The sequence below is a fragment of the Megascapheus bottae genome, chromosome 28, assembly GCF_031878675.1.
Source record: "Megascapheus bottae isolate mThoBot1 chromosome 28, mThoBot2.hap1, whole genome shotgun sequence".
Classification (NCBI taxonomy): Eukaryota; Metazoa; Chordata; class Mammalia; order Rodentia; family Geomyidae; genus Megascapheus; species Megascapheus bottae.
Genome location: NC_143536.1, coordinates 11,402,136 through 11,423,218, shown reverse-complemented (window position 1 = coordinate 11,423,218; position 21,083 = coordinate 11,402,136). Strand labels below are relative to the sequence as shown.

At 39.7% G+C, this 21,083-nt stretch overlaps 1 protein-coding gene and 1 pseudogene across 2 annotated transcripts in view; one reads left to right on the top strand and one right to left on the bottom strand.

Moving 5' to 3' along the window:
- Window positions 1–21,083, top strand: part of Ttc28 (tetratricopeptide repeat domain 28) — a 464,455-nt gene that overhangs the window by 151,844 nt on the left and 291,528 nt on the right. The gene's annotated exons all lie outside the window — the stretch shown is intronic.
- On the bottom strand, window positions 13,556–14,452 carry LOC150045173 (receptor-binding cancer antigen expressed on SiSo cells pseudogene; annotated as a pseudogene).

Below are 21,083 nucleotides of genomic sequence, written 5' to 3'. Positions count from 1 at the left end.
AGGCCAAGCAGAACTTAAAAGTATATGAAGTTTAAGTTACAGTGACAAGATGTGAAGAACAGAGTGCTTTTGGCATGCGTTACTAGTATCTGAAAAGGAATCTTGGCCATTCCTTTCAGTGAAACATATCTAATGCCTCCCGTTCACAGGTTGAATCCCAAACCACAAATGGAGGCCATTCCAGGGAAAAGTGGGAGGAGGACCGCTAGCTGACTTTCCATGCTTTTGAGTGTTACACTATTACTTTTTATTGTGTCGAGTTTACTGTTTCATGCTCTGCAGACTCAGCAGAGGTACTTACATTCATATTTCTTTTTCTTTAAAAACAATCTTTAGAATTAAAAAAAATATAACTGAAGGTCATCACTAAATCATAAGACTGATCTGTCCTCCTTCCTTCCTTCCTTCCTTCCTTCCTTCCTTCCTTCCTTCCTTCCTTCCTTCCTTCCGCTCTCTTTCTCTTTTGCTTTCTTCTTTTTCTCTCCCTCCTTCCCTTTCTCCCTTTCATTTCTTTTTTTATTTTATTTTTTTCATATATTTTTTATTGTAATTAATAGAAGGGTTACATTACATATCCCTTTCATTTCTATCTTTCCCCCTCTCTCCCTACTTCTCTCTCTCTCTTTCTCACTTACAGCTTTCTTTCCCATCTTTTGTGCTGGTTCTGGGGCTTGAACTCAGAGCCCTGAGCTTTTGCTTAAGGCTAGCATTTAACCAATTGAGCCACAGCTCCATTTTCCAGCTTTTTGATGATTAATTGGAGATAAGAGTCTTACAACTTTCCTGTCCAGGCTGGTTTTGAACTGTGATCCTCAGATTGCAGCCTCCTGAATAGCTAGAATTATAGGTATGATCTCCTGATATCTGGCCACCTTTATTTTCCTCCTCTCTTCTACTCTCCCCTCCCTACCCCTCCCTTGTCTCTCCAGTAAAAAGTACTATTGAGTTTCTTTTCCAAGAATGTCTCAGGTAAAATAATGATTAAAGTTTTGTATTTTTTGGTTTTGTAATTGTAAAAACATAATTATAATTGCTTGCTTTCTACTGCTTGGGGTGAGAAAAGGAGACAGAAGGTCAGGGAGCTAAGAGGCACTCTTCCTTTTCTTTTTTCAAATATGACTTTGAAAATTCCATCAGCTACGGAGAAAAGCCTCAGGAAGGACTTAACTTTCACATAGTATTGTATTTAGTGATTTCTCACTGGTAATAATGCTTTTTTTCTTAATAGATAAGCTTGAAATTTGGTATTGTATCCAATGCTTTCTTAATGACACCCCTCATTATGAGTTAACAGCAATAATCTAGAATAGATTTTTAATAGAGAGGGAAAGCACTAGGCATGTGTATTACTCAAGATGAACACATACTCAATGCGCCAAAAGCTTTCATCTGTCTTCTTTTACAATTAAAGTGAAGTCTATTAGTCTTGTCACTCAGCAGTCATCTGGGGTGACGACAAGCATTGTGCAAACAGGAGGAGCAGCTGCCAAAGCATTGAACATGGAACTTTTCAAAAATCTAAGTTGCAGTATAGGAAAGAAACCAGACTTCCATAATAAGATTTCTAACTTGATTACTTAACTTGCAATAAATTTGTAAGTGAATGTCCTGCAATTTAGACTCCAGGACAGTTTGCTTTTATTTATGATAATCTGTATTCTCTACTTTCTGAAAATTCAAGCAGTCCCACTCTCACTGGGTACTGTTATTAAAACAGTACTCTAGGGTCCCCACTATGACATGTAAAACTAAGGCAGAGCCAGTTTGCAGTTGTGCACTTGTAACAGGGCCCTCGATTTTACTGAAAGTAAATGGAATCTTTTGTTGTGGTCAGTTTGTTCATCATTGATGGAATCCAATATACCATGCTAGAAGTGGTTCTCTTTTTCAATTTAGATGGTTGTTTTGGTTTACACCATACATTTTTAGCAAGAGTTCTTATTCAGCAGTGTTAGTACTGATCTCAGACAGTAAGAAAAAGACTAACACTCTTTTGGTGTCTAAGTTTAGTTTAATTAAGAAAGTATGTGTGAAGCTTCCACTTCAAGGCATTAGGTGCTGGTATGAATACAGAGATTTTATAGAGGGAGCCCATCTGTGCAAGAGGTTAACTGCTTATCAGGTAACCAACATAAATAACATGGTATGACTCAAGGCTGAGTAGAAGCATAATTACAGTGCTGGAGAACACAGAGGAGGGGGCAGTCTCTGCCTGAGGGAGCAGAGAGGATGCTGGGAAAACAATAGTGTTTTAATTTGGCATGAAAAATGGGCAGAATTTCAACAAATGGACCTGGGGTGAAAGTATTTAAAAATGATACATTTTTAAAATACATTACATCTGAAAGAGGGGAGGGAAATGTTGATACAAAGAAAAACTGCAGCTTCAGATAACTATATAGGATTCTTAGTTGACTCCCAAACGGGACTGCTCATTTCAGTTATGTAGAATGAGAGATCTTTACTGAAAAAGTAACCTCATTCTCGTATTTCTAGACTCTGTGCTATAGAGTTTGTCCTAGTAAATAAATCTTGAATTGGACTTATAATTTTGGTTTAATATTACTATTAATTATTATTTACTGGGATTGAATTCAGGGCCTTCTGCTTGTTAAGCAGGTACTTTATCAGTCTAACCACCCTTCCAGCCCTTGTTGCTTCATTTATTTTTTAAATAGGGTTTTGTGGGTTTTTTCTAATGTTTGGTTTTGTTTTTGCTTTGGCTGGCCTCAACCATGATCCAACTATCTGTGCCTTTCACTTATGTAGAATTACTTGGTCGTGTGTGCCATCAAGCATGACTTGTTTGTAGAGATGGGGTCTATTACCTTCTCAGCTAAGCTGTCCTAGAACAAATGATCCTCTTGATCTCTTCCTTCTGAGTAGATAGGATCACAGACATGAGCCATTGTGCTGGCTATGATTTTGTTTTTTAAGCTTTCTATGATTCTATTTAGCTAGGTTTCTAAGCCCTCAGTGCCTGCATAAATACAACCTTGCTTCTTCTGACTTCCCAGATCCTAAATCCCAGTGAAACAAATGACTGTGTCCCAATTCTATGTTTAGTTATTTAATTCTTGAAATATAAGTGTTCAAGTGAGAGTGGAATTTGTTGTTAGCTATTGGCACACAGGTGCTCAATAAATATTTGTTGAATAGATTAGGTTAGATTAAAAAATTTTAAGATTTTGGGGCTGGGAGTTTGGCCTAGTGGTTAAAGTGCTTGCCTAGCATGCATGAAGACCCGGGTTCGATTCCTTGGTACCACATACATAGAAAAAAGCCAAAAGTGGTGCTGAGGCTCAAGTGGTAGAGCTCTAGCCTTGAGAAAGTCCAAGGACATTGCTCAGGCCCTGAGCTCAAGCCCAGAACTGGCAAAAAAAAAATTAAGATTTTATTGGAGAGTATTCCTCTCTCCTCTGTCTCTCTGTCCTTCCTTCCTCTCCCCTTCCCTCCCTCCCCTTCCCTCCATCTCTCTCTTTCTCACTTGATCTCATTTTATCCCAGGATGTGATGTTCTTAGATTTTTCTGCAAAGCCCTGCAGCTTCCTTGTGGCCCATCCTTTGAGCATAACTGAGAATCAAGTTCCTGTTCCATCCTGAAGGGCAGCTAGATAAAGCAGCTATATTACTGAAGATTTCTGTCATTGGAAACCTCTTTTGCGGCCTGTCCTTCTAATGTTTTCTAGACATCTGAAGTAGAAATGTATGCTGATGACTGTTGTGAAGTTCTGAGCAATTCAACTGCTGTCATTGGAGGTTGAACTGTGCCATATACTTGATTTGTTTTAGCTTCTTTATTCTACTCACTCAGCATTTTCCTGCAGTTAATTACACAGTGGCTTTAGGGTGCATTCCATAGATGCTGAAGACACAGCTTTGCTGAAGTCTGACACACTTTCCTCCATGGTTGCATAGCTAATGGCCATTCAGGGATAATTAGTGAGAAGAAACTCCAGTGGCCCAATTACTGCCTTCTCAAGGTGTTCTCTCTGAAGTCTTCTTTGCTCAAATCTGGAGAGATTTTCCCAACGGTAGATTATACTCGTGTGCTATTTAAAACTGGGTTCTTTTAGTTACAATCAGACAAAAGGGAAGAGACTTGTATACTAGTACTAGTGTGTACAGGGAGTACTGGGAAAAGATGCTTTAATTAATTAATTAATTAATTAATTTATTTGCCAGTCCTGGGCTTGAGCTCAGGGCCTGAGCACTGTCCTTGGACTTTCTCAAGGCTACAGCTCTACCACTTGAGCCTCAGCACCACTTCTGGCTTTTTTTTTTCTATGTATGTGGTACCGAGGAATTGAACCCGGGTCTTCATGCATGCTAGGCAAGCACTTTAACCACTAGGCCAAACTCCCTGCCCCAAGATGCTTTATTTTAGAGAAGCCATAGCATTGTGCTATTCAGAGCAAGGTACAAGCCAGAGTAATGCCTGCTTTGGATTTTTAGGTTAATACTGGAACCTGCTGCTCTCATCTGTATACTGAGAGGGCTTCTGCCTCTAGGCTTACAGCTATTAGACCATCCATACTTCTGATATGTAGATTAGGAATCAAATGTGCCATTTTTCTGTCAGACATGGGCTATGGTAAGTAGTGATGTAATGAAAATGCATGCACATATGCCTCAGTGGGAAAACTCTGTGAATGTGTCTACTGCAGTGCTAGTAGGTAGGTAGAATCTAAATCTTGTAAACCTCGAGTCATCTGAACTGGCCAGATGGTGTCTATCCCACATGGAACACAGTGACTTCATTCTTCCTCTTAAGCTCCATGGCGGCATCAGGTACCTCTCACTGGACCCAGGCTAACCAGTCTCTATGTCTGAACTTTGTCCAAACTGGGGGAAAAATGACTGTTAAGAGAAAGTCCTCTGAGCAATTGCTTTGTGGGGTTATTAATATTACAGCCATACTGTGGGCGTGCCATGTTCCATGAATGTGCTCTTTATACAGGAGGAAGGGGCTCGCGAGACTTTGTTGATGGAATGGTTGTAATGAAGGTTTATCACAGGATTCTAAATCTTTCCTTTCACTGCAGTCTTCCTGTTTGGTTTAAATGTTCCTAGCTCTCCTTGCAGAGCACACTACTGTCTCATTGAGCCTTGTGTGCTGGGCTTTCTCGAATGGCTGGTGAGGATTGGTGGAGACATTCAGAATCATGGCACTCTGAAACTCAGCCAGATTTCCAGGTTTTACTGAAGCAGCTGGACTGATGGACATCAGAAATAAGAATATCAAAATAATTAGGAGCACAGCCACATTGACAAAAGTCTCATTTTACACCCTGGCAAACCTTACTGTAGAAGTTACTTAAGGGTGAATGTGAGGGAGTTGTATTCACTATGTAATGTGCACATGATATTCAAATTTTTATCACTTCAGACTGACAAATCTTTAGGCTGTTCAAAATTCAAGAGGAAATTGTGATTTGAGAATATTAATTTTCCTAACATTCTCTAATTTTTTTTTTTTTTTTTTTGCCAGTCCTGGGCTTGAGCTCAGTGCCTGAGCACTGTCCTTGGATTTTCTCAAGGCTAGAGCTCTACCACTTGAGCCTCCGCACCACTCCTGGCTTTTTTTTTTCTACGTATGTAGTACCTAGGAATTGAACCCGGGCCTTCGTGTGTGCCAGGCAAGCACTCTACCACTAGGCCAAACTCCCAGCCCTCTCAATATTTTTGATGAGAATTTTTTTTCAAAGGATAAAGGAAAAAAGTCAATTCATATTATATTGCTTTCTAGATAAGCACCCTCCTGCTGAGTTAGTGCTTTCAAAGACACTGAAGTAGTTGGAAACAGGGGTGGGAAAGAGGACCATCAGATGTGTTCCTTGTAACTATGTTATTTTTTTCTCCAATGTATTTTTTAGGGTTCGGTGTATTTTTAAGGAAGAATTGGGCAGTTTTTGTAGTGTTCTTTCATAGAGATGTTAAAGAAAATTAAAAGTTCAACATTGAGATGTTGGCATGTCTTTAGAACAGAGCTGTATAAAAGTCTTCCTTGTTCTACCTAGATGTAGTAGCTCAAGCCGGTAATCCTAGATACTTAAAAGGGTAAGATCTGGAGGATAATGAGCCAGGGCCAGCTTGGGCAAAGTTTGTGAGGCTCCATGTCAATCATTAGCTGGATGTGCCGGGCTATGCTCATCAGCTCTCAGCTATGTGGGGAAGCACAGTCAGGACTGTGCTGAGATCCTAGCTCGAAAATAATATGCACAGTAGAAAAGGGCTGGTGGAGTGATTCCAATGCTAGAGCACTTGCCTAGCAAGTGCAAGGCCCTGAGTTTAAACCCTAGTACCACAAAAAAAGAGAAAGAAACATAAATGCCTTTTATCATAGAATTCCCCAGATATTTTTTTAAAAGCAGTACTGGGCTGGTATGATGGCTTATGTCTGTAACCCTAGCTATTTAGGAAGCTGAGATCTGAGGATCACAGTTCAAAACGTGGCACTGTGGTTCAAGAGGTAGAGCTCTAGCCTTGAGTGGAAGAGCTCAAGGACAGTGCCCAGGCCCATGATAGAAGAAGAAGAAGAAGGAGGAGGAGGAGGAGGAGGAGGAGGGGCGGGGGGGGGGGGGAAGAGGGAGAGGAAGGAGGAGGAGGAGGAAGAGGAGGAGAAGAAAAGCAATACTGGGAGTTGAACTCAGGACATCATACTTATACTTACTCTACCTCTTGAGCCACACCTCCAGCCTTTTTTTTTTTTTTGCTTTATTTATTTTTCAGGTAGAATTTTTTCTTTTCTTTTCTTTTTTCTTTTGCCAGGACTGGGCTTCCAACCATGGTCCTCCTACCTACACCTCCCCATAGCTTGGATGATAAGTGTTTACCATTGTTCTGGGATTATTTGTTCAGATGAGATCTCATTAACGTTTTACCTTAACTGGCCTCAAACTGTGATCCTCTTTGCCTTTGCCTCCTGAGTAGTTAGGGTTATAGGCATGAACTACTGCTCCCAGGTTCTATGCCTTTTGTAGAGATAGACATGCTTAATTTTTTTAAACTGAAATTTGCAAAAAGTGGAAAATATATATTTAGTTTTTTTTAGAAAGTTACAAAATTTACTTGGCCCTTTAATAAATGGCATCATTATTTGGATTTTGCCCAAATTTGGATTTTGCTCAGATTTGAGGAAGCTGAAGTATCTGGTGGTACTCTGCAGGAACATGCACAACTGTACTAGCACTAGCTTTTCTCCAGTGATGTGACTCCTTTTCCCCACTGGAACAGAAGTTAGTGGGTTGTCACAGTTATATGTCTCAGTTGTGTGGCCCTGGAAGGACACATGTGCCCTTCTTCTAAGCTTAGCTTAGTTTTTTATGGAACTTAGTTTGCCCCATAGGCTGTCGTGAGGGCCCCAGGGATAATATGCTTTTGGAAACTGGGAAACAGTATACTCTTGTTATCATGTCTCTAACGGTGGTTTCAAATTATGTTTGCCTTTTGGTGGTCTATTATAAGTACATTTTTACTTCTTCCTGTTAATTTCCAAATATGATCTCATCATAATTATAAGTCACATTGAAATTGTGTTTCATGCTAACTTAATAAAATGTTAAATCATTTCCTTAAATCTGTCAGAAAGATTTTTTAAAATAAAAATTGTAATTGCTTACCTGCATGTCTCCAAAGCATAGGCTTTAGTTTTCTATAACTATTTCTTATTTAAACTTTCTTTTATTCATCTCATGAGACTTTTATTCATGTGGTATTATCTTACTATTATTTTCTGTCATTTAAGGATTATGTTAATTAAGCTGAGACCTGGTACTAACCTGGCACATGCTACAGACACTCCTCTCATTGACATATTTTCCTTGATCTTTTTCCTATGTGATCTCAGAGCCACTTTTCAATCCATCTGGCGGTGTTCATATTGGGCCAAGTTTAATTAAGCTTGTGAATTAGATTGTGAGACCTTGCCTCAGATATTTTATTAGAATACAGTTTTTGGTTACTGTTTTTTTCCATAATCTCACAAATTATGTGATTAAAATATTAAAAGTATATTGATCATGTCTATTCAACTTGATAATGTGTTTTTTAAGAGTCATAAATATTGTTCTTTCGACTTCCATTTGTTTCAAAGGAAGATTTTTTTAAAAGTTTCTATCCAGAATTGGAAATCAAACTAAACAGACTGAGTTTAGTGGACAATTAGCAGCATCCCACCCCCGTTTTTTTTTGGTGATAAGACTATTGCAAAGTCACTTCTGCTTCCTTGGGATCTGGCTTGCATTCCAGTATTGTTTTCTGTAGTTCCTCCCCTTCTTTGTCTACCAGTGTAAATGCTTGGAGGGACAAGCATGAATCTGAGATGATGGTTCCTGCTGCTCCTTCTTGGCTATCCACACTGGCCTTTATCACAGACACACATGCTATGCCTCTGGATCACTTGTCTCAGGTACAATGAGTTTTTTTTACCGTAGGCCATCTCTGCTGTGTTGTCAGCTAAGAACCAACTCCTCAATTCTGGTCTATGTCAGTCTGACAAGAACCATCCCTCTCAAGTGTGGGCTGTCCCCACACTCCTCATCACCTTGCATTATTTTAGAGGGCTACAGTGAGCTTCCAGATGTTTCCAATATCCCTTCCTGCACACACTCCCCAGTTGCAGTCTGATCAAGTTCAGATTTACAGTTGCTCTCTGGAGAACCAGGCTGCATCTGTGCAGGGTGTTTGTTTCTGAAAGGTCATTTCCTGGTGTGAATTCCAGCCCAAGAGAGCAGGCCAGGGGACAGCCTTGTTTTTCTTGTGTACTCATTTTATTTGGAGCAATGGAGGCTCCTTTCAGATGCACAACACATAAAAGTACCTGATGATATGACACAGCAATGATTGGCAGAAATAGATGAAAATAAGAATGTTTAAGCTCATTTAAGCTTTGACAGGTGTCTAGGTTTCATAGTGAATTAAATAGAGAATTGTTTCTAACTTTGAATTAGTCAGTAGTTTCTTCTCATTGTTTATAGTACCTTGTCAAAGGCTTAAAGAAAACATAACTTTCCACCACTCATCTGAGTTTAACGTCATTTGGCTGTCATCGTTCTTTGCTTCTGGAGAACCTGAGGGAAGTGATCTTTCATTTTTTTCATACATCATCATTTAATGACTCAGACCATAGCTTATAGCAATGGTGGGAGCGTTTGCTCACTTTTTCTTTAAAGACTTAGTCTTAATTAAAACATTTGCTGGGCACTGATGGTTCATGCCTGTAATCTTAGCTATTTGGGAGTCAGAAACCTATAGGATCATGGTTTAAAACCAATCCAGGCAGAAAAGGTTTTGAGACTTCATCCAAGTAAACAGCAAAATACCAGGCTAGAGGTGTGATTCAAATGGTCAACTGTGAATAAGCAAGCTGAATGGGAGCAAAGCACTGAATTCAAGCTCTGGCTATAGGCACATTTCCCAGTCCCCCTTTCCTCCCTCCTGAAAGTAAAAGGCTTGTTTCTTTGGCATTCTAGATTATTTCAACAGGTTGCTAGAAATATGTGATATTTCTACTGAATTATGAATTTTAAATAAGTTTTCCTGTAATGAAACTGATTTTCCTTAACCCCCATGGCTGCCTTCCAGGCTGCTTCTGGGATTAGCGTAAGTACCAGAGTTAATTGGAGCATTGAAACCTTTGTTACTTGGTACTCCATGAAAGTAAGGCCAGTTTGCATTATTTCCTATAATACATCAAGTGACTAGAAACAGTGTGATTTTGAAGGAGAGGTAGAGCATGTCTGTGCCTGAACCCTTCATCAAAGGTCTGCCTGAGGTGCTTACAGCTACCAGGGATGTCAGCTGAACAGCAATTTTTTTTTTAACCATTGGTCACCGGAGGCTTAGGCCAAGTGTTGTAAATTGAGAGCATTTGCTCACAACTCTATTTTGCATTCCTGTCTATTTGTAGCCCTGACAAACCTATTTTGTTATATAGCATCATCATTTCATCATCATGCTAAAACTGTGAAATGAGCAGAAGAGTATCAAAGTAACTGAGAGCAGATCTGGCACTAAAGGAGAAGTGTCAAGTGCAAAAAGGGAAGGGAATACTCCTATCCAGCAAAGAATTGTAATGCAGGTAGCATACCTGGGAGGTAGAGTGTCGATCTCACATATTTCGAGGGACATTACTTAGAAGGCTAAACTGGTTCATATTAAGAGTCACACTAGTAGTCACACTAAGCAGTTCTGGGTCTTAGGAGCCAGCAGATACTTTCCAAACTTGGCAGAGAGGTTCTGATCCTCAGGCATCTTCAATTGTGCTAGGATTTATGTGCTAGGATTCTTCTTTCAAACTACTCTAGTCTATGTGTATTCCCTCTCACAATGAAACATTTATTAGTGTTTATAACTGGTTTTGATTCATATTTTACTTGACATGTTTGTGATACAGTGTAAACAACTTTAAGATGTATGTAGATAAACTGGCCATGAAGGCCAGCAATGTGGATAAGAGGGGTAGCTTTTAAATTCTTTCAAATGAGGGACGGCAGAGGAAAATGGCTGTTTAGTAGTAGGAAAGTGCCTATAATAACTTTCTCAATTATTTGAAGGATTGCTGCATGGAAGAGCACTTAGTCTTGTGCTGCATTGCCCTAAAGGTAAATTGGAAAGGTAAATTGCTAGGGGTAATTTTTTTGTGTGGCATATATAGATATATGTATGTATGTGGCATATGTAGTGCTTTGAGGACCTGTGGCAGAAATGGCTTGCTTGCTTATTCTGGGGGCGGGGCTGTCTCCAGGGGTCTCCAGGGGTCCTGCTCTGCCTCTGGAAAGAGTGAGTTTCTGTTACAAAGTGTGCCCAGCTGTGTGCTGCAGAGCAGCTGATGGTGTGATTTAGGCACTTGATAAGAGGCTAAGATGGAAGATTCCAACACTGAGTTTCTGTGATTCTGAAAGGTTCACTATTTTCAGCCCTTGAGTCATACAAGACAGAGTAAACAGTTGACTTGATTATTCGAATGGCCTCCTTAGTACTTTTAAGTTATAACTATATATAATTAAGTAATTGTTATTTTTCTTGTCCTGACTAGATGTTGTAGAATGTTGGATGGAGGCTGCAGAAGCCAGGGTAAAAATCATAAATTGCAGATAGAAGCTTAAAGCTGATTCCTGTCTGCTGCAGTAGCTCAGGAAGGATCCAGCTTCAAGTTTACCGAATAATGAAGCAGGATCTGAAGAAATTCTGTGCAGAAATTCTCTTGCCCGGGTCTTTGGTGACCTTATGTAAGGACACCACCTGCTGCACGTGAGGACCAGCTCTCAGAGTCTGAAGTGGAAGTTCCAGATTTACTTGAAGCGCCTATTATAATTGTAGGCTTCTTTCCAACATGGGTTCATGCCCTTTGGTCAATGTAGGACAGATGTAGAAAAGCCTTGCTCTAAGATTGAGATTGAGCTTTAGAATAAAAGTTGAGGGGTCGGAAGTTTGGCCTAGTGGTAGAGTGCTTGCCTAGCATGCATGAAGACCCAGGTTCAGTTCCTTGGTACCACATACATAGGAAAAATCCGGAAGTGGTGCTGAGGCTCACGTGGTAGAGCTCTAGCCTTGAGAAAGTCCAAGGACAGTGCTTAGGCCCTGAGCTCAAGCCCAGAACTGGGAAAAAAAAAAAAAGTTGGGGCAGAGGAACGGAGAAGGGAAAGGTGGGCAAATGTAGTTATAATGCTATATTCAATGTGAAAATAGAACTAGGTAAATTGAGAGGATAATGGGATTGGGAGAGATGAAGAGAATGATAAAAGGGTCACACCAATTAAGATGCAGTGTATTCACAAACTGACTTTGAATCGAAACCCCTTTTACACTACTTAAGGATAATAATAACATAAAATAAAAGGTGGGACTTGGCCCTCAGAGTGTCTGTTGATGGTATGTGTGAAGAAGTAAACCATTACTCTGAGATGCATGAAATCTTGTAGATGGGACAAATATTAGAAGACATTTGACTCAATCTCCTTGTCTTTGAGGAACTAAAACAACCTATTGAACTGGAAAGCTATGTCTTTGCCTTATATTTTAGAAGCTTTTCTTTATTATTTTTTTTAATTCTTTGCAACTTTTAGAAAGTATGGCTCCTATCATCTTAGTAAGTTTACTCTATAAAAATGTGTTTACAACCAGTACTTCTTACCATGATGTACTTCAAGTAGAGATTATTAAAGCATCAGGGAAGTTGCTGAGATTTCATGGATGTCTCTTCTAGAATACTATTCACATACCCAACTATATCTCTATAAGAGTTAACTGACACTGAGTGGCCTTACCTTTCCTTTCCCTAGTATGCCTCATAGGGCATGTTGACTCTGTGATAAATGGTTCTGTGGTGTTGACTCTGTGGCAGACGAGTCTGTGTTTAGTGTCTTGGTGTGTGTACTTGGCATAGTGACCAATAGAATGTCCTTGGAACACCAATACAAGTAACTGGGCATGTGAGAACTACAAGAATGGAGAAGATAAGAATTTGTTCCTAGAGCAACTCTGTCCTGCTATTCATTATATATATGTTACAAAGTCTGCCCAAATGCCCAGACTGCAGATGTTTATGTATATAAGAACTGTAATATTTTTCTTTCCTGTAAGGTTATAGTAGAGCTCTGAAAAATTTAATCAGTAAGGCAATTAATCCATTTAATTGGATTAATAGATTACTAAGATACACCTTCCTTGAGCCCCAGCCTTATAATCAACAGGACTGTCTTACCCAAACACCTAAACCTTGTATAAGACATTTTGTGTGAGTGTGTGTGAGTGTGTGTGTGTGTGGTGTAAGTAACAGTTGTTTCCACATTCCTGAAACACACAGACTAGTCTGGCATGCTAGGAAAAGGTTTCTTTTACCTTTTTCTTTTTGTTGGTTGTAGAGCTTGAACTCGGGGCTTAAGTGCTGTCCCTGAGCTCTTTTGGCTCAAGGCTAGCATTCTATCACTTTGAACCACAGCTTTACTTCTGATTATCTTTTCAGATATCTGTCTTGCTTCAGACTGGTCAAATACTTCTTGAACATAGGTCAGGTCAGGATTCCTAGAGCACTGGTCTCCTAGAGTACCAAATTAACCTGTAAATTGGGAATTAGCCCTTTCAACGTTTTGTTTCGTTATTGTTGTTGATTTTCAGTGTTAATACATGCAATGTAAATTACCAATATGTATCACATCACATCATTGAAAGGAAAATGATGCAAAAATACTTGATAAATAAAATTATTGCATTTAATGTCATCTTAAAAACCCAAATCATCAAATCCCTTAATGATACATAAAACAATAACCATTCTCACTAGAGAAAACGTATGCCAACATCAGCTTCTTACAGCAAAAATAAGGAAGTAAAAACCCTGCCTAAAGCCTGTCTAATTTAGGTCAGGTGATCATGGAAACAAAAAATATTAGGATTATTTATTTTATAATTATACACATTGAAGGAAAACATAATAGACAAAGAGTTCTTTTTCACTGTAAAATTATTTATACCCATTTATTTAGCTAGAAATACTAGCATAAGAGGTACTGGTATATTCCATTTGTAATAATTTTTCTACAGGAAACAATTGTCATATGTCTGGAAAATATTGAAGAAAACATTTGCATACATCTTTTCTGTCCTTTTGAGTCTCAGTCACCAAGAGTTCCAAGTACTTTGGGAAAATCTTGGTTTCCTGAATGGCCTGGTTAAAATCAAGCAGTGTATTTGTATTCCATAAATACTCATAAATCCATACAAATGTTGCATGGGTTGTGGAGCTCAGACTTCTCCTACTGGCACTCTGATATCTGACGAGTATTTGTTGTGAAAGTTTCACACCAATTTTGTTCTATTCTTTCTTCATTAGCCTCTGTGCTTCCTTTTCCATTTTCTTCCTTTGTTGTTCTGCTGTTCTCTTTTCTCTGTCTGCTATTTTCTGCTGCCTCAGAACTTCTGCTTGCCAGGCTGCATCTTCTTCCTCCTCCCAAGCATTAGTATTTTCTTGCCAAGGGTCTTAGTCACCTAAATCAGACGACTGATGAATAAAAGGCATATCTTGTGTAGCTGCTAGTGTACTGAAGAAACCTGTGCTACCATCTGGGATGCCAAAATTTAACGGAGCTCTCTTTTTAATAGCAGTTTTCTGAGTTTTCCTTATAGTTGGTGTCATGTCCTTAAAATAGCCAGGTTCCAGTTGTTCCAAAGCATTTTGTTGTGATGCCATGTTGCCATTGCCTCCTTCACTGTTTACACTTGTGGGTGCATCTTCATCCCAGGAAGTCCACTCCTCCACACCTGCTTTGGAACAGAAGAATAATGAACTGTAGTTGGCAACATTATTTGGTCTCCACTTAATTTTCTTCCTCTGCCAGACATGCATATTAATCTCTAGGAATGAGAATACTGTTGCTAAGCAGGTACAAACATTAAATAGCCGAAACTGAGTGATAGCCACGGTGGGTATCAAAACATAACATCGGCGGATGGAAGAACATCATACCTACTGCACAGATGAGAACAACGCGAGCCCGTCCCGGTTACACAACCCCGCGCGGCGCACGCAGCCTCCCATGAACCGCACCAAGTTGCTGTACTGCGTACGCCGTGGGCTGGGACCAGGATGGGGCGGCAGGCAGGACCGGCAAGTGTCAAGCTTTGGGGTTTCCGGGGCCTGTGCCCCAGAAGCCCACCTCCCCGGCGCGAACCCCCGTGCCACCTCAAAGTTTTAAAGCATTTCATAAATAAATAATAAACCTTATACAACGTACTTTCACAACAATGGAAACACAGGCTGGAATTACATTTGAGTTCCAGTTCTTGGAGCGGATCTATGAGTGCATTTAAATGCACCAAGGTCAACTAGGAGACTGAGGCCATACCTTGGACTTCTGATGTTCTTATTGAGTGTTAAGAGACATTGAAATTTACACATTCGTGTCTGAAGAAAAAGTATTTCGCCATTTAATTGGATGGATACTAGTGCCAGGTTTCAAACTTTTAATGTAGCAGATGTTACCAAAGTTTATGATTGTCTTTCTGGGTGTCTGTGGGATTGCTTTGCTGGGTCCCAGTGGAAAACTCTTCTCCAGGCCCACAAAGCTGCTCCTCTGTTACACAGCAGGGCCAGGCTCTTCCCCATCTGTCTCTGACATAGATTTCTGCCTGAAATTGAGAGAACGTTTGCCGTGTTAAGTCATTAACAACTGTTTCAAAACAGTCTGATTTCTAACAGTTGGTGCATGTGGAGATACCTAATTAAAATAATTCCAGTCTCGTTAATAAGATAAGTGTGTTTTCCAGTTGCTATGGGATTATCACTATCAGATACAAAGGGCATCAGGCTTAGCTGAGCGAATTAAACTTGTATTGCAGTGCTCTTACTAATTTCATTGTAATTCAAGAGCTAAGTCTTCATGCTTGTTTTTTTTTCTTTTTTTTTTTCCCTCTTTCATTTTCATTGTGGTGATTGGAAGCGGTGGCTGGAGAGCAGTTATCCCTAGGAACCCTAACAACAGACAGGACCCGTGAGTTCCAGGAGATTTATCTTCCCAGAGAGGCACACAACACTGCAGTGCTACTCTCTGGTGAAATTGCTAGTCACTGATTGGCAACACTCATCACTCTGGACCTGTCTGTGGGTCCCTCGTTGATGTCCATCTTTCCTCCTGAGCCCAGAGTGCTTATTCTGTGTCCTTCTGTGATGCTTTATACCCACCCCCTTTTCCTGTAGCCATTTGTCACATGGGATATATAAATGAGTCTTCTTGAAGGCAGGTTCTGCAACTACTCACTTTTATCTCCATGAAGTCTAGAGCATTGCATGGCTTGCATTGTAGTGGCTTCACAATGTTTGTTGAGTGGATAATAGGGAGGAGACAGCATTTATTTAATCTTGTTTGTATCATCATTCCAAAGTGTTAAGAAGGGTCTGAGGAAATGATTTTAGGCTTTAGGGATGCTTTGATCCCAAATGTGAAAAATATTTAAGTTAAAATCTTAAACAAAAACCCCACAAAACTTCCGAGACTTATAACTATAACCCAAGCTACATAGGAAGCAAGATTCAGGAGATTGAGGTTAGAGGCCGGCCCACGGGGAGAAAAAAAGAAAGGAAGAAAGGAGAAAAATGGAAAAAGTTAGTGAGATCCGTATCTCTAGAAATAGGCTAAAGCCCCATGTGTGGCAGCTCACGCCTGTAATCCTAGCTACTCAGAATGCTGAGATCTGAAGATCAAGGTTCAAAGCCGGCCCAGGCACAAAAGGACCTGAGACTCTTATCTCCAATTAACCTCTAGAAAATGGGAAGTGGGGCTTGGCTCAAGGGTAGGGCTGTAGCCTTGACGGAAGAGCTCAGGGACAACGTCCAGGCTCAGGGATAGGGTGGTAGCCTTGAGCTGAAGAGCTCAGGGACAGTGCCCAAGCAGAGTTCCATCCTCATGACCTATAAAAAGAAAAAAAAAAAAAAAGAAAGGAAAAGAATGAAAGAAAGAAAAAGGCTACATGTGGTAGTTCACATCTATGATCCCAGCTTCACTAGAAGCCATTGGTAGGAGGGCTTGCTCTGAGTAAAAATGTGAGACTCTTATCTAGAAAAGTAACTAAAGCAAAAAATGCTAGAAGTGTGGCTCAAGTGGTAGAGCGCCTGCCTAGTAAGGGCAAAGCCCAGAGTTCACACTCCAGTACCACTAAAACAACAGTAACAATGATGATAATAACAAAACTTCTGCATGTTGAATTGCATATGCAGAGAATCTGACATATCCTCTTTGCCAAATTAACAGTCTTATAAACTGAATATCAAGTAATTCAAACTTCTGAAAAATCCCATGTAATGACAGAGTTCTGAGATAGCTATCACTAAAATTTTTTTGTTTTGATAGCAAGCATTATGAAATGGTGACCTAATGAGTGAACAGAACAGCCATGCATTTTAAGTTACTAGAAAACAAAATATGTTTCCCTTAGCCATTCCCAGCCTAGTATGACTGAAAACGACTTTGCATCGCCACTGTGTCACACCCTTGCTGGTCCATGGCACTGAGCATCAGCATCCTCTCTTTCCTCCACTCTGTGTTACCTTATAACTGTCATAAATAATAGCACTATGTGGACCTAGGCACCAATGACCAAACCATTGTTACTGCTTTTAGTGAGCTGTTATTTGGACACTCTGGGAAGAGGGTGAGAGGATCAGGTGGCTGGGAGAGCAATGAGGAGAGATTGGCTGGACCGAGGGAGGAATCTGGGGTTTAGGTTCTGGAAGAGGTAGAATGGAGGAGCAGGAGAGGAGGGAACAGCAGGAGCTGGCAGGTGGGCCTACACCTGAGAGTGGCAGGGGAGTGCATTCCACACCTGCCAGCACCACCATTTCCTATATATGTGTGCTGTGAAAAGCAATGTGTAGATTCTACTTTTCCCCCTTATTAATGTTTAGAATGCCTTTTCATTGATAACTGTGGTCTTTTTGCTTCTGGATCCTGGTATTTGAGAAGTAAAGAGATCAAAAGCCAAGTTACAGTTATGTGAAGATGGAAGCTTGTTACTTAAGCTTCTGGGGGCAGGTGTTTCTTCACTTTAAACAAGGCCTTTCCAATTTGACTGACCCCAGACCTGTACTGTGAGTGGCTGTAGAGATGGGTTTTTTTTTAATTTTTATTATTTTGCCAGTCCTGGGGCTTGAACTCAGGACCTGAGCACTGTCCTTGGGCTTTTTTTTTTTCCTGAAGGCTAGAGCTCTACTATTTGAGCCACAGCACCATTTCCAGCTTTTTTCTATGTGTGTGGTACCAAGGAATCGAACCTGGGTCTTCATGCATGCTAGGCAAGCACTCTACCACTAGGCCAAACTCCTGGTCCCTGTCGAGATGGTTTTTAGGAGGGATATAAGACCTATGACTGCTTTGTACTACTCTTTACCTCTCACAACAAGAAGCCTAGTAAAACCTATCTCTAGTTCTTCTGTAGCCTTCACCCCTTGCTATGTGTAACATATACTAAAATTGGGCATTTGTGCAGCTAAGAGATAGCCACCAGGTATGTTGAGAGTTTATTTAATATTTGTCTTGAAGCACCAAAGTAAGGAAGCAAGGAAGGGCAAAAGGGATCATCATGGAGACATCAGGCTCAGAGTAGCCTAGTGAATCAGGGCCTAAAATGAGAAAACATGAACAAATGTTAACAAAGCTTTTACTTTACAACCCAATGTCATGTTTCACAAGATATTAGGCTATTTGCCTAACTGATGAGTTGAAGAGTCACTATGAACTCATTTGCCCCATTCTCCATGCCATGTGCCATTCTACATTAGCCTTACTAAGATCAGCTTACTTAGCAGCTTACTAAGGACAGCTTCCTTAGCAATTATTTGCCGATGAAACAAATTGGTCCAGTTGTTTTTCCATGTGCCAGCCTACTAGGTAGCTCTGTTGGGTGCCCAGTGCCAGTTGGAGTAAAGAACAAAGAGCTGAGGCTATACTGTGTTCCCTCTGGTAAGCTTGGCAAGGGTCACTTGGAGTAAATGTTTGTATAATTCTCTTGCTTTGCTTAATAAGCAGACCAATGTACAATTAAGAGACATAAAAGCCCGCCATCTGCTCTCTTTAAGACTGGCAACTTCTGTTGGTTAACTTACCTTCTTGAACTGGGAGATTACATAGGTTATAAGTTTCTTACTAAGCTGTGACTCAAGAGTAGATCTATCTATCCATCTATCTTAAAGATCATCTAAAAGAAAACTTTCCAGTTTGACAGATGCAGCTAAGCAGAGGCATAGACAAAGTAGAGCAGTATTGTCAACACTACTGATAATAATAGCTGCCATTTACCAAATGCTCCTGCATGCCAGGCATGATGCTGGCATAATTACATTTGTATTATTATTATAACAATGTTGGGAAAGTTGTACAATGATAGTTTTACATGCAAGGAAGCTGAGTCTAGGGCTGAGCTGGTAACTTTGGGACAATCACAGAATTCATAGCACTGGTGTGGGATTAGAGCCTGGGTCTATCTCATATATGTGTGCTTTAAGGTGAGGAACAAAATTACAGAGGTCTAGAAAGAAGTTGTGGCCCCAACTTGTAAGGCATAAAGTCTCAGAATGCAGAGCTTTAAATATGTTACTGAAAATCATAAATCAACATTACATATGACCATTGCAGTGAATGAAGTTACTTAACTAACACTGAGATAAATTTAGGTAAAAGCATTAATAGGCTTTCTTATTTTTTATGTGCTATAGGGAATTTTACACAAGTTAATTTTGTAGGCTTCATGGAGCAATGCTTGTAAACTAGTATCTCCTTTCACTGTGTGTGAGGCATTATGTAGAGTAAACACTAGGAACTTGTTTCTTTCTGCCATCTGCCACTGCCACGGCAAACTGATATTTTGTTAAACCTACTATTGTCAGCTCTTAGGACTAGCTCCTATACATGGTGGAATGTGTATGCTATTTCCATGGAGCTATTTCTGGGGTTCATCAGGACACCAGCCCCTCTCTAGTGATGTACTCTTCAGAAGCCCATATTTAAGTGCAATTAATGCTGAGGTCAGACTTTAAATGTGGGCTAAGGATAGGGAAACTTGACCAGTTAATAGATAGAAGGGAGATAAAAGAAAAGGGTCAATTAGAATTCCACTGTCTGAATCATACCAATGACAAATTAAGTATACAGATCTTTCCAACAAGCTAATAGTTAGATTGACATGGATCAATAAAATAGTTGATTTTTGTCTAAGTTTTTCTGCACAACTAATGATCTAGTTTTTGTTTTTCTTTTTGGGGGTGCTGGGGTTTGAACCCAGTGTCGTTGTCTAGCTAGATAGGTGCTTTACCACTTTCTTTAGTAATGTTTAGGCTAGGGTTTCATGATTTTGCCTTGGGCTAACCTTGAATGGCTTCCTTAGTAATTGATGACTGGTGTTGAGTCACTGCACCCAAGCTAGGTTCTTCTTTTTTCTTTCTGAGTTCACATACATTTGTAATATGAAGAGGTTTTATATGTTATTTCCATACGTGTACTCAGTGCACTTTGAACACATCCACCCTCTTTCCATCCTTTTTCAAACAGCATTTGGTGGCTTTTATTATACTATAGTCACACACAAACACTCTCTCTCTCTCTCTCTCTCTCTCTCTCTCTCTCTCTCTCTCTCTCTCTCTCTCTCTCTCTCTCTCTTCTATCCTCTTTAACTCTCAATACCCTCCCCCTTCTCTCACTAATCTCCTCCTTAACAATCCCTCTTTAATTCATGTCCCATTACAAATACTATTATCACCATCATTGTTATTTTAGTTCTTTGCCCCATAAATAAATCAAGTCAAACCCCATAAATCAAGTCATGAGGCATTTTGAATTTGAGGCTTTTTCAATTTGACCTACCTCTCTCAACATGATGATCTCCAGATATATGTTTTTCTGTAAATGACATGATCCCATTATTTTATATGGCTGACTAATATTTCATGGTGTATTTATATACTGTATTTTTTTTTCATTCACCAGTTGTTGGGTACCTTGGTTGTGTTCAGCTTGGTTATTGTGAACAGAGCTACAGTAAACATGAATATGCAAATATTTTTCTTTCTTTTTTGGGGGGATTTCCATTTTTTTATGCAGGCATTTACTTATAAATTGATTTGCTTTCCTTCATATATATATGCTCGAGTGTATGATAGGGTCATAAGGTAAGTTAATTTTTAATTTCTTGAGTACCCTCAGTTCTGATTTCTATAGTGATTATTCTAGTTTACATTCTTACTGGCAATGTATGAGGGCTGTATTCCCCCCACATCCATTTACAGTTGATTGTTTCCTTGATGAATGATATTTTGACCCAAGTGAGATGGAATCTTGGTGTAGTTTTAATTTGCATTTTCCTTTACAGGTTAGGATGTTGAAAGTTTTTCTTGTCTTTATTAACCATTTGCATTTTTCCCCCTGAAAACTTCTCAGTCCACTTGCCTAGTTATTGATTTGATTATTTGTTTTATTTATTTTTTGAGTTCTATTTTTTGAGTATTAATCCTTTATCTGTTGAATAGTTTGAAGACTTTCTTCCATTTTTTGTTATGATATGAAGAAATTTTTATTGGATACAGTCCCATATATTCA